General features: G+C 46.1%; 1 long non-coding RNA gene across 1 annotated transcript; it reads left to right on the forward strand.

Moving 5' to 3' along the window:
- Positions 1 to 563: 563 nt before the first annotated feature.
- LOC122687053 lies at positions 564 to 5,777 on the forward strand. Its single transcript, XR_006339006.1, has 3 exons — positions 564 to 655; positions 4,306 to 4,471; positions 5,431 to 5,777. It is a non-coding gene; the product is annotated as an uncharacterized LOC122687053 (long non-coding RNA).
- The last annotated feature ends 7,136 nt before the right edge of the window (positions 5,778 to 12,913 follow it).

Below are 12,913 nucleotides of genomic sequence, written 5' to 3' on the forward strand. Positions count from 1 at the left end.
TTAAAAAAAATAGAATCTTAAAAAAAATAGTTATGTTGTGGTCCTTCATGTCTATTTTAGTCGTTTAAATTATAGGACGGATGGCCCAGCTAATCAGACATGTTATTGTTGTTGTATTAACATGTGAATTGTTAATGTTAACACTTGAGTGTGTGAGTTCTCTGACGAGCCTGAGTTCACCCGCCTGATGGGGAGGTGATGGTGAATGTTGACTCTGTATGATGTTCTAAAGCCGCAGGCCCCAACATTTTTGGCACCAGGGACCTGTTTCCTGGAAGATGATTTTTTCATGGACTGGGCTGGGGGATGGTTTCAGGATGATTCAAGCACATTACATTTATCATGCACTTTATTTCTATTATTATTACATCAGCTCCACCTCAGATCATCAGGAATTAGATCCCGGAGATTGGGGACCCTGTTCTATAGCTTCATTTCCCTGCCAGTAAGCCTCCAAAGCATACCATTTAATGATTTTTCTAAAAAGTGAATTTGAAATAGGTGCATAAAGGGTCTTGACTGAGCACTTATTCTTTATTTTGTTCTCTGTTTACTTCTCCCTTAGGACAACATTGCATTTCGGATAAGGGCTATTCGGAAACAATAATATGGGTGAGCTATTAGCCATGCTGCTTTTGTTTGGGAAATTCGACAGGTAAGGAAATTAATAGTAGATTGTATGCTATTAAAGGAGCTGTTTAGGGTTTGAGTTGGTGTTTAGGGTAATAGACAGTTCATTCATCCTTCCCCCTCAGGATTTATTCCTAAGTGTCGTATACCCAAGGAGCACTAGCCGAAGAACTGGTAGAACAACAACCCCCCACTGCTGAGCTGGAGTTAGGCTGGATGCATAAGATTGAATGGGATTCCCAGGTGGCTCAGTGGTAAAGAATCCAAGTACAAATGCAGGAGATGCAGGTTCGATCCCTGTGTCAGGAAGATCCCCTGGAGTAGGAAGTGGCAACCCAATCCAGTATTCTTGCCTGGGAAATCTCACGGACAGAGGAGCCTGGTGGGCTACCACCCATGGGGTCACAAAAGAGTCGGACACGACTTAGCGTCTAAATGACAAATCAGATTGAATATATTTGAGGCCAGAAGTCTTAAGTAAATCCTTTTGCTTCCAATGCTTCTCTTCCAAGTCCGAGATGACTAGGTTGGTAGGACAGAGTAAGTCCACCTGCCCAGGCAATCAAATGGGCAGAAATGATAAGCAAGGTCCTGAGGAGGCAGAATACAAAAAAGAGAGTAGGTCTTGTTGGTCCAGACCTTTCAGACCAACAGCACAGCTCACTAGCAAAGCCCAGGCCAGGGGATATCTTGAATTCTAACCAATCAGATAAGCAAGTTCTCCTTCTGCAGAAGTGCTAAAGGGCTTGAGCATGAGAACAAATGTGGCTTAAAGTGTTCCACCCACTATGGGGAGGGAGGCTGAAAATGATAAGAAGGTCTGAAAATTCCTCTTCTCCAATAATGGTAAGAAGAAATGGAAAATTTCCTACTCTATCAATAAGCAAGGATGTCATTTGAAAGTGAAGTTGCTCAGTCGTGTCCGACTCTTTGCAACACCATAGACTATAGTCTACCAGGCTCCTCCATCCATGGGATTTTCCAGGCAAGAGTACTGGAAGTGGGTTGCCATTTCCTTCTCCAGGGGATCTTCCCAACCCAGGGATCGAAGCCAGGTCTCCTGAATCGCAGACAGACACTTTACCATCTGAGCCAAGTCACCAGCAATTGCAGCCGCTGGGAGTGGTAAGCTGATGAGCTCTGAGGGAAGTCAGGAAGGCAAGAATTTCTGCCATCTAGAGTCATCAGACTTCAGCCACTGCCTACGTGAGCCCAGAGGAAATTGGACACTGGCCCCAGACACCTGAGGTACACATCAAAGGAAGGATTTCCGCGAGCCCAGGCTCTTGCATCTTCCCATACATAGAAAAGCCATAAATTTCTTAACTTGGGATATCTGGTTTTCTTTCATTAACAATAATTTATTTTTATGCCCTTTATGGCCAAACAACCTGGCTCCTTCCTCTTGCCTCCTCAGAACTATTCTCTCAGGGTCACTTGAGACGCTGTCTCCCGGGCTTGAAGTCCTAAACATTCCGCTGAATAAAACTGTCGACTGAAAAATATAGTCACAATCTGAAAGTAGAGTTATTTTATTTGGTGGGAATGTTTAGGACTCCAAGCCCAGGAGACAGCATCTCAATAGCTCTGAGAAAACTGCTCCAAGGAGGTAGGCGGGGACGTCAGGATATATATAAGTTTGCAACAGAGGGGGTAGGCAGTCTGAATATCAAAGATCAGGTATCAAGTTAAGGAATTTAATGTTTTATGTACAGGAAGATGCAAGCCTCTGGGCTCACTGAATTCATTCCTTTCATATGCATCTCACATATCTGGGGCCAATCCTGTTTCCTTGTTCACCTTGCTTCTTACATTCCCCCAGCTCCTCAGCAATCACTGTGGGGGTGGCAGCCTCCGCTGAATCACATTTAGGCTTTCCTGGTGGTTCAGATGGTAAAGAATCCACCTGCAATGCAGAATACCTGGGTTCAATCCCTGGGTTGGGAAGATACCCTGGAGGAGGGCATGGCAGCCCACACCAGTTTCTTGCCTGGAGAATCCCATGGACAGAGGACCCTGGCGGGCGACAGTCCATGGGATCACAAAGAGTCGGACACGACTGAGTGACTAAGCACCGCACAGTACATTCACATTTGGAGGTCAGAAATCCCTGATAGCTGTGACAGTTCTTGTTTATTAATATGGCAGGAGATATTTTCATTTCACAAGGCATAACTCTTAACTTTCAGGTTGTGAATATTTTTGTGAGTCCACAATTGCATCAGGGGATTCTGCTCTTTGGTGTCCTCACTCAGAGACATGTGTGTCCACCTCATCACCTGCCTCAGGGTGGACCCAGGACAGAGAAAGAGAGCATGGTCACACATGCTATCCTAAAGTGTTTCACCAAGAGGTGACACATGACACTCCTGCTCCCACTCTGTTGACCAAAACAGGTCACGGGGCCATGCCCAAATTTAAAGGGAAAGTACTATCCCCCAGGGAAGCCTGGCATGCTGCAGTCCATGCAAAGAGTCACAAAAGGACTGAACTTTTAAGAGTTCAGTCACTGAGCGACCGAACTGAACTGAACTATCCCACAAGGTACCTGGAAGGAGGAGAACCAAACTGCAGGTGACCCCTCCCCCTAGGAATGTTCATGGAAGGTATTGAAGGGGTTACATCTGTTGAACTTGGTCTGGGCTGAGCAACTGAATAAAGAATGCAGAATTCACCAAACACCTGTGACTGCTTAGGCCAGATTTTGAAGAATAGGGGAAAAGAAAAAAATAATACATCTTTTGGGGACTTCCCTGGTGGTCCACTGGCTAAGACTCTGGGTTCCTAATGCAGGGGGCCTGGGTTCATTCCTTGGTCAGGGAACTAGATCCCACATGCTGCAACCAAAAAAAAAAAAAAGATCTTACATGCAGTTTAAATAAATAAATACATAAATATATATTTTTGAAATACATCTTTTGCATGTCCCTTTAACTTTCTCTATCGGGGGAAAAAAGTGAAAGTTTTGTTTTTGGTCACACTATGTAGCAGTGCGATCTTACCCCCTGCCCAGGGATCAATCTAGCTCAGAGGCCACATCATAAAGGTCTTGAGGGACTCGAATGCCCTTAATGATTCCTGGGGATGGGGGTGACGGGAGAGGATTGGTGACAGGTCAGCTCCCTCACTGGGCACAGCAGGCATGGCATCTGGGGCCCACAATTTTTCTAGGGGCCCAGGACAATGTTCTATGTTGTCTTAAAATCAGAAGAAAAAAAATAACTTTTAAGTCAAAGGAAATGTTTTCATATATAATATTAATAGATTCATCTTTCCCCCAAGGTCATAGTAAAATACAGTTTTTATCTCTTATGAGAAAAAGGGCTCATGACGACAAAAGTGACTGTACCCGTGAAAGTCAAAATGTGGTGTGGGGAGAGGAGCCCTGGATTCTCTCCCAGCCTCCCCTCTAAAGAATAGAAATACGACTGACCCAGCCTGACTATCAAATGCATTTGGGATTAACCAAGAACACAAATCAGCAAATTCAGGCCTCAAAGAGAAAACAGAGCTTCCGCCTGTCCCCCACCCCAGGGTACACCTCGTGGAGGAAAGCTGACAAAGATGGTCAAGCAGGACCTGTGGGGCCTTCCCGGGACAGGACTTCCCCTTAGCCTCCACTTCAGCTCCTCTCTGAAGTACCTAGATAATAGTATCTGATGCAAATTTCCTCAGTTGTTTTGCAGACATGAACACCCCCCACCGCCCCCCACCAAACGGAAGATGTTAACTACTTGACAGTGGAGACCCAGGCCTCCTGGAGTCTCAGGCCTGATAACGTTGACCCCTGTGACCACACCCTGTTACCTCACCATCTGCCAGTCAGAGGACCGTGCACCAGGTGATCACGTACCCTGCAACCCCACACCCCCTCCTTGCACTCTGGCTCAGTTGCTGTCTGATTCTTTGCGACTCCATGGACTATAGCCTGCCAGGCTCCTCTGTCCATGGGATTTCCCAGGCAAGAACACTGGAGTGCATTACCATTTCCTTCTCCAGGGGATCTTCCTGACCAGGGGATTGAACCCTGGTCTCCAGCATTGGCAGGTGGGCTCTTCCCCACTGCTCCACCTGGGAAGCCCCCTGGCTTTTAAAAATACTTTGCAGAAACCCTTGGGAAACCCGGGACTTTTGAGGGCATAAGCCACCTCATCTCTTTGCGTGGCCCTGTAATAAACCTTTCTCTCCTCCAGACTCCGATGTTTCAGTTTGTTTGGCAGTGTGTCGGGCACACCAACTATGTTAATAATGTCTCCAAAATAATTTGGGGGTCAAGAAATGGTGGGGCTTTCCTGGTGCTAGAGTGTGATGAGGAAGGGATTACAATGCTCAGCCCAAGCTGAAAGTCTACTTTTGGGGTCTTCTAATGTGGTGTTCTGTGTCAGACCCGGAGTTATTCCCAGTAAATTTCCTCCTCCCTACGGGAAGCAGGGGTGGGAGACTGATCAACTTCTACCCTCTGTGCTAGGGAGCAGCCGTGCTTTCTCTAGACTGCTCCTCCCTGGGGTGTTTATGCCCTCAGCCTCTTTATTCACCCTTCTCTCTTATTTGCACCATTGCAAGAACTGTCTTCATTCAGCCTCCAGGACCTTCCCTGGGTTCCAACAGATGGGTTCAAACAGGTGCTAGTCAGGGAAGGGAGGGGATATGGAGACAGTGGAAGAGCAGTCAAAAAACAATGGTGGAGCCTTGCGGCAGGGTCCTGGATCCCCCTCAAGGGACACGTGGAACTGTATCTTTGAGCTGTTTTGCAGAAGCACCCCGCTAGGTGGGAGAAGTTAACTGTATTTAGCCCACCAGCATGCAGACCCCAGATGTGTTGGAACCGGAAGGCTGATGATGCTGACTCCCATTACCCCTGGAGAAGAGAACAACAACCCCTTCCAGTATTCTTTCCTGGAGAATTCCATGGACAGAGGAGCCTGGTGGGCTACAGTTCAAGGAGTTGCAAAGGGTCGGACACGACTGAGCTCACCCACAGTCCCATTACCTCACTACCAACCAATCAGAAGAACGCCCACGAGCTGATCACGCCCTCCTTGATCCATTACTATAAAACTCCTCACTTCCCCCTCCAGGTTTGGGACACAGCTTTGAGGGCATCATCCTGTTGTGGCCCCTTTTGCCTGGCAAAGCAATAAAGCTACTCTTTTCTACTTTTCCCCCCCAAAACTCTGTCTCAAAATTCAATTTGGTATGGGGGTGGGAGGGTACAGAGACCAAATTTTGGCTATGTAACCACAAGCCAGAAAGGACTATTAAGCATTTGAAGTGTGACTATTCTGAAGAGATGTTGTAAGAGTCAAACACACACTGGATTTTGATGATTGAGTATGTAAAAAATGCTAACAACCTCAACAGTAATTTTATAGTGATCACAGCTTGTACTCCCAATAATTTAGATACATTAGGTTAAGTTACATACATTAAAATATTTCCACCTGTTTCTTTTACTTGTTACCATGGCTACCAGAAAAAATTTTAAATGACAAATATCTCGCATCTTGTGGCTCATGTTATATTTCTATTGCACAACACTGGTCTGGACTCCACAGAGCACCTAGAGTGGTCCTTTGAGAGTCCTGAGTCTCCTGTCACTTCTCTACTCAAACCCTCCAGTGGCTTTACACATCCCTCGGGGGCAAATAAAAGATCATCTTCTGGCCCATGAGGACTCTGACAATCATACGTAATCCCACCTAATACCTCTCAGACCCCCTCACTCGTCACTCTTGCCCTGGCCACTCCCTTCAGGCACACCTGCCTTTTTGCGCCACTTCCAACATGCCAACCAGGCTTCCACCCCAGCACCTCTGCATGTACTGTGCCCTCTGCTCAGAATCCTTTCCTTTACACATTTGGATGTCACTCCCTCCTTCCTTCAGGCCTCTGCACACGTGTTACCACCCTATTTAAAGTAGGAGTGCATACACATGCGTGCATGAGGACACATACACACACTCACCCCCTTGTACCACCCGTTCCCTCCTTACTCTGCTTCAGTTTTCTTCATGGTGCTTACCACAGGCTGTCATTTTTCTTGGTCAGTCTTCTTATCTTAGGCGATAAGTTCCATGAGGGTAAGAATTTTTGTGCGTCCTTTACTGATGAGGACCCAGTGCCTAGAAGAGCGCCTGGCATGTAGTAGACACCCAAAGAATGTTTGTTGAATGTTTGTTGAATGAGCGGTAAATCTGTGCGGATCGAGGTTGGGGGAAAGTCCAGGCTGCCCCTCAGGTCTGCTGCTGGTCAAAGTAAAAGGGTCTCCTCCACCACCGATAGATTTCTACACTGGAGTTTAAAGCAAGAGCCTCATAGTAATGGGGTCCCCTTCGCCTGACCTTTTATCTGCAGAAACTGAAGGAAGTGACTAAGGCAGAATGGCACCTGGGAATGCTGGATATCCCAGATATTACCAACCCAAACACCACTCACAGAAGTCTTGTGTGCATCATTGTTCTTTTCTTTTTTTTCAATTTTTGGCCACATCACACAGCATGCAGGATCACAGTTCGCCAACCAGGGATTGAACCTGCGCCTCCCACTGTGGAAGCAGCCTCCAGACCGCCGCCCCCCACCTCTGCCCCACTTCCCCAGCGGAGAGCTGGACTCTGCTCCCCGTGGGCTTTGACAGGCAAGCTGTCCAGTCCACACTCCGGAAGCCTTGCCTCGCCCACTCCATCCCCACAAACTGCTCTATACCAGATAATAACTTGTGCCTCCCACGGAATGAAAATTCTTTTCCATTCTTTGGGACTTACCTCTATAGAAGGTTTTATGACTTAGGCTGTGCTTGAAGAAAGGGAGGAATTACTTAAAAGCACCTCACACCCTCCTGTGTCCATGCCCACACCCACCCCCACCCCTCCCTCCACCCCTGGAGGAGGAAATGGCAATCCACTTTAGTATTCTTGCCTGGAAAATTCCATGGACAGAGAAGCCTGGTGGGCTATAGTCCACGGGGTTGCAAAAGATTTGGACATGAGTGAACGACTGAGCATGCATGCCACCACTTAATCACTTAACAGTTCAGAGAATTACTTAATCCAGCTGAGGTTTGTTTGTAAAACGAGGATGGAATACAAAATACCTATCTCAGGGGGCCCTTGGAGGTTATCTGGAAAACATGAGAACACCCACCTCTCTCCTTCTCCTAGGAATAAGTACTGGCTCCCCTTGGAGCTGGGCCAGGCTTTGCTTCCAAGTGAGGAAGGCCCAGGGTGGCAGGAAAGCATCAACAGGGCAGAGCTCAGCTGGGAGGCAGACAGAGAAGGATGGGGCGAGCTGTGACGAGCCCACCAGAGCCCCTGGGTCTGGCTGAGCCCAAACCAGACACACATCAAAACTGCTAAGTTATGTGAATCAATAAATTCTCCTTTTTTTTTTTTTTGTTGGTTAGTTGTTTTTTCATTGCCTACAATTGCAAAAGCTCAAACTGAAATCGTGCATTTCTAGTCCCTGGCTCTTAACTTAGACAGCTCTGTGTAAGATTTTCATGAATCTCTGGCTCCCCTGGGTGGCAAAGAGAATAAATTCACATTTCTAGGATTTCTACTCTCTGCATAAGCATCCTCACTTCTACAATTTATTTACACTTTGACTCCCACTCCTCTAGCCTCAGATATACTTGGGTTTGCTCTGAACGCACACATGCTTCGACAGAGGTTTTTTCTTCATGTCTCACTTGCTCTCCCAGATGGGGCCATGCCGTGTCTGCTGTGAGCCCGTCGAATTCCCTTCACTGGTCCTGTTTGGGGTGGGCACTGGGTTTGGTCGGGGTATAGTGAGTGGCCAGGTCAGGAGGGTGGCGGGCCACCTCCTCCAGAAGAAGTCGGGACACAAGCACCATTTTGATAACCTTAGAAGCTTTTGCCAACCACGTGACTCTATCATGCTTCTAAAAGCCAGGTAAACTGAGCTCATCCAGATGACATGAATACGAATGTGAAGGATTAAAAAAAGGTCAAGCTGATAGGTATTTTCATTATGTAACTTGTGAGGACATGTTTACAAACACAAAAGAACTTCCCTGGCCACCCAGTGGTTAAGATTCTGTGCTTCCACTACAAGGGACATCGGTTTGATCCCTGGCCGGGGAACTAATACCCTACATGCTGAGTGGCCAAAAATTAATTAATTAAAAACACAAAGGCCTGAATGTATGGGTTTTGTTTGGTCAGATCCATTTCCTGAAGGGCCATTGCTATTCCTTGGAACTCTTGCAGCTTCATACTCAGAGATATGTGTCACTGTGATATGCTTGTAGTTTTACATCATTGTTATTCCTTCCTTATTTCAGAAGCAGTAACCTGCTGGTCCTTACAAGTAATGGTTCTTCCATATCTGGCAGAAACAGGGAAGATCCTTCTTCCAGCCTCCTCACCTCGGCTCAGAGGTCACCTGCTTCCTCCCCAGTCCCACACCCTTGCCCCGGGCCAGGCTAGGTGCCTCACTTCTATTCCCAATAACATTCCATGCACAGTGCTCTCATTACAATGATTACTGGATAATTTATGGGTTTATGGATTGTGTCTCCAACTAGATTGGGAAGCTTGAGGTGTGGCCTTTATCTCTTTTTTCTTTAAACCAAGGGCTTCCTAGCACAGGGCTTGGTTCAAAGTTTATTAAATGAATATATAGGTTAGACAGACAGGAGAACATAAAATAGCATTTGTTGAGGACCTCGTGGCCAGTCATCTTGGAGCACTGGGGTCAGCAGTTAACAAGAGAGCGTGAGTAAATGAATTCAACAAGGACAGGTACCTAACATAAAGTGGACATGTTCGTTGAATGAATGATGGTGGATCTACATTCTGAAGATGAAGATACTGTGGATCAGAGAGCTTACGCAGCTTCCTGGGGTCACACAGTAAGACTGAGGTTTGAGCATAGCTCTCTTTCTGGTCCCTAAGTCCTTGGTTTCACCTACACTTCCCTGTAGCCTTTCACTTATTCCTCCCTGTATCCCTTGCACCAGCAGGTAGGCAAACACTTTTTTGTTGATAATAATCTTTGAATCAACTGTTAGCATTCTTCCACAATGGCTTTACATGGAAGGAATTCCACAGATATTTGTTGGATGAATGGATGAGTGTCTACATTTCCAGTGCTGAGCAGGGTGGCCGACTAGTCCATGCAGTTTATGGTGTTGTAATAGTCCTTTGGAAAATGTATCAGGATCACTGTACTGACCTGTGAAGCAGAAATGTAATGTGTTAAAAAATAACAGTGGGGAAAGGGCTTTCAAAGTAATGTAATAGAATTAAATGTTAAAAAAAAATCTTTCCAGGACACTGACAAAGTTAAAATCTATGACATTCAGCATACTCTTAAGAGTCTCTCAACAGTAGAAATGAGGCATTTAAAACTCCCTGCTAAAATCTGGTTCTCTGATTTTGAATTATCTGTGAAGATACTAACACAGATCTATCGATCTTTTTGAAATCTGTGACTTTTTTTTTTCTTAGTCAAAAATCTCCTCTTATTCTGTTTTCTCTTAATCCGAAAATACATACATATGTGTGTGTGTGATATATATATATATACACATATATAAGCAAGCATTACATTGTAGGCATATTTTCTAGGGTGTAATTAACAAAGGGATTAAAGTGTACGACAGTTGGAATCCTGGTCCCCGGAAGAGACGGATCCGTGCTGAGCATCTCAGCCCAGCATTTAGTACCCTGTTACCCACGGAGCATCTGATCCCTTCATTTGCACCCTCTTCCTCTGTGCTCGCTGACCTGACCTTCAAGGCAGCTGGACTAATACGTTGTCTTCACACCACGTTCTTGGAGAGGTCCCAAGGCTGGCAAATCAAACATGGGACCAGGTCATCGCCTATTCCCAGCAAAATGAGTTCATATCCATTTCAGGCTCATTTTACTGCTGTTTGTTATAACTGTTGTCAGGAAGAAATGAGCAGGTTTGTATGCCACGAGGCAAAATAAAATTTGAAATTTGAACATTTGCTTATTTGTTAAGTAAGCAATTGTGATGTGGGGGGCTTTTTGCTAGTCTTCGATCCTTTCCCACGATGTCCAGGAGGACTGGGTGGCTTGGCCTTGGGGTGTGTGGTCTCACTCCTCATCCCCAGAGGCAGTACCCTGCGCACAAATCCCTGACGGTCGACTGTCTAAGCGGCGATGCCACAGAGGCCGCACCCTGTGAAGGACGAGGGTAGGGAAACTACATGTGGTTGCGTGTTGTGCTGCGGCAGGATTCTGGGAGGCAGGGAGCGAGGATGTGTCTTAGGGGACAGGAGGCTAGGTCATTAAGGCAATGACAACCACAGCTGCAGTTCAGCATGCCCCCTTTGCTGGCAGGCACTTTGGTTATGTTGTATTACTTAATTGGTCTCCACACAACCACGATGTGGTAGGTTCCTAGCCACATTTCAGGTACGATTTCACAGAGATTAAGTAATTTGCCCAGGAGAGGTTGTAAATGACAGCTCTTACCCCAGATTCCTCTGACCTTAGAAATGCAAAAAGGCAAAATGGTTGTCTGAGGAGGCCTTACAAATAGCTGAGAAAAGAAGATAAGTGAAAGGCAAAGGAGAAAAGGAAAGATATAAGCATCTGAATGCAGAGTTCCAAAGAATAGCAGGGAGAGATACGAAAGCCTCCTTCAGTGATCAGTGCAAAGAAATGGAGGAAAAAAGTAGAATGGGAAAGACTAGAGATCTCTTCAAGAAAATTAGAGATACCTAGGGGACATTCCCCCGCCCCCCATGGCAACCCACTCCAGTGTTCTTGCCTGGAGAATCCCAGGGATGGGGGAGCCTGGTGGGCTACCGTCTATAGGGTCACACAGAGTCACACGACTGAAGTGACTTAGCAGTAGCAGGGGACATTTCATGCAAAGATGGGCACAATAAAGTACAGAAATGGTAAGAACCTAACAGAAGCAGAAGATGTTAAGAAGAGGTGGCAAGAATACACGGAAGAACTATACAAAAAAAATCTTCATGACCCAGATAATCAAGATGGTGTGGTCACTCACCTAAAGCCAGACATCCTGGAATAAGAAGTCAAGTGGGCCTTAAGAAGCATCACTGCAAACAAAGCTAGTGGAGGTGATGGAATTCCAGCTGAGCTATTCAAATCCTAAAAGATGATGCTGTGAAAGTGCTGTACTCAATCTGCCAGCAAGTATGGAAAACTCAGCAGTGGCAACAGGACTGGAAAAGGTCAGTTTTCATTCCAGTCTCAAAGAAGGACCTTAGACACAGGACCTAGGGTATTTTCTTGAAATGCCTCACCATAACACCGAATCCAAAGCCCAGCTGGCTAGACGCTGGACCTTGTTCTAAGAGCTTCTTCTACTTTAGCTTCCTGAGAGCAGGAAGACCTCAGGCCTTTCATCTCCACATCTTCAGTCCAAAGTGGAAGTGAAGGCCTTGCAGGAGGAAGGTATTTATCTACTGTAGGTGAAGCTAAGAGCACAACTAGTTAGGAGAAAACATGTCAGATTACACATTAGCAGGCATTTTCATTATGTAAGTTGTAAAGGCATATTTAAAGCACAAAGGTCTGACCATATCAGTTTTATTGCATCGTGATGAATGTCTCGGAGCCCCAATCTTATTGAAAAAAGTCAACAAGGGTAAAGTAACTGTCCTCCAATTAAAACTAAAATTTAAAAAAAGAAGAAGAAAAAAAAGTCAACAAGGTACATGGAACGCTTTTTGGAAATAGCCCAGGACTCCTCAGTATTGGCATCCCCTCTCCCCGCTTCACAGCCAAGCATCCTCTAATTTCCTTACTCATAGACACACTTTACTCTGCCCAAGGAAGAGTTCTGATTCTGTTCAAGGACAAACACCATCCTCAAGGACATGTCGTAGGTCACAATAGTAAGGCTGGGGCTTCTTTACTCTCGAGAAACAAAAATGTCCTTTCTTTCATCTCTGCCCCAGTGGTAATAAGCCGAGATTGGTTTTACTTCTCCTCAGGAGGTGACCTCACCACTGGAAGGCGAAACAAAGTCAGTGCAGGGCTGGAGGCGGGGGAACCAGTCTGCTGTGGTTTGTTCTAGGGGAGAGGGTGCGCTTTTTCTAATAGCTGATGATGTAAGATGGGACGGGGTGGCCTTTTGCCGGTTCGGCCCCTAAAGCCCTTGTAAGGCAAAGAAGAAATCAGACAGGAACAGGACCTGTATACGGGGCTTGAGAACCTTCGCACAGGTGGTCAGGGACCTACAGTTAGGAGATACAACCCATAGTAGGTGAGGAGGCTGGAGAGAGGTTTAGAAAGTCAGGAGTTGGGAGCTAAAGACA

The sequence above is a fragment of the Cervus elaphus genome, chromosome 30 (genome assembly GCF_910594005.1).
Source record: "Cervus elaphus chromosome 30, mCerEla1.1, whole genome shotgun sequence".
Taxonomy (NCBI): Eukaryota; Metazoa; Chordata; class Mammalia; order Artiodactyla; family Cervidae; genus Cervus; species Cervus elaphus.